Below are 1303 nucleotides of genomic sequence, written 5' to 3'. Positions count from 1 at the left end.
CATTTGCAAAACTAATAAAGGCAGGACATTAAACAAACAAACAAACAAACAACCTGTGGACTTCAGGACTGCTGACGGCATCATTTCCTTCCCAAATTCTCCTGGACCAAACCCCCGTCTTCATCATCGGCCAGGCTGGGTCTGCGCCAGTGTCTGCGGGGGAGCTCTGGGGTTCCTATGCCCAGACACAACCCGCCCCATCTCTAAGTGAGGCAGTGCCCCTGCCAACCTTTGGGGGGGTGTCGGCTTGCATACACACTCCCCCCCCCCCCGAGCGCTGCTTGATCCTTTCCTACTCTGAGTTTCTACTCTACTCTAGTAGTCTGCTCTACTCTTCTCTACTCTACTCTTCTACTCTGCTATACTCTACACTCTACTCTTCTTCTCTACTACTCTGCTCTACTCTTCTACTCTGCTTTACTACTCTACTCTTCTATACTCTACACTCTACTTTTACTCTAATCTGCTCTACTCTTCTACTCTGCTTTACTACTCTTCTATACACTTTACTTTTACTCTACTACTATGATCTACTCTTACTCTACTTTCCTCTTCTACTCTGCTTTACTACTCTACTCTTCTATACTCTACACTCTACTTTTACTCTAATCTGCTCTACTCTTCTACTCTGCTTTACTACTCTTCTATACACTTTACTTTTACTCTACTACTATGATCTACTCTTACTCTACTTTCCTCTTCTACTCTGCTTTACTACTCTTCTATACTCTACTTTTACTCTGCTTTACTACTCTACTCTATCCTATTTTTCTACTTTACTACTCCTCTTCTACTCTACTCTGCTCTATTAGTCTGCTCTATTCTACCCCACTTTACTACTTTACTCTTCTACTCCTCTGCTCTATGCTTTACTGCTCTACTCTTCTACTCTGCTCTACTCCTCCGCTCTACTCCTTTATACTCCTCTCCTGAGAGTCACCTGATGGGGAAGCCCGCTATCCCTGCATCCCCCCCCCGCCCCCGCCTCGGGAGTTGTAGACGCGGGGAAGGGAAGGGCTCCTCCCGCCGAGCTCTGCGGGGCCGAAGCGAGGGAAAGGGCGCCGGGCAAGCGAGGGTTAACTGAGCCCACCCGTGAACCCCGAGCCCCGCCCCTCCCTCCTCGCGATGCCATTGGCGGAGCGCCCCGAGCGGCGCCTTGAAAAGGGACTACATTTCCCGGCGGGCCGGGGCGCGGGGCGGCTGCGCAGCGGGCGGTGGGCGGAGCCGCGGCGTGCCCGGGGCGAGCGCTGCCGCGGGCGGGCGGGGGGCGTGGCCTGCGAGGGGGCGGGGCGCGGCGGGCGGG

This window comes from Vipera ursinii (assembly GCF_947247035.1).
Source record: "Vipera ursinii genome assembly, chromosome: 3".
In the NCBI taxonomy this organism is placed as follows: domain Eukaryota; kingdom Metazoa; phylum Chordata; class Lepidosauria; order Squamata; family Viperidae; genus Vipera; species Vipera ursinii.
The sequence above is the reverse complement of the archived record's forward strand: the minus strand, read 5'-3'. Positions refer to the sequence as shown.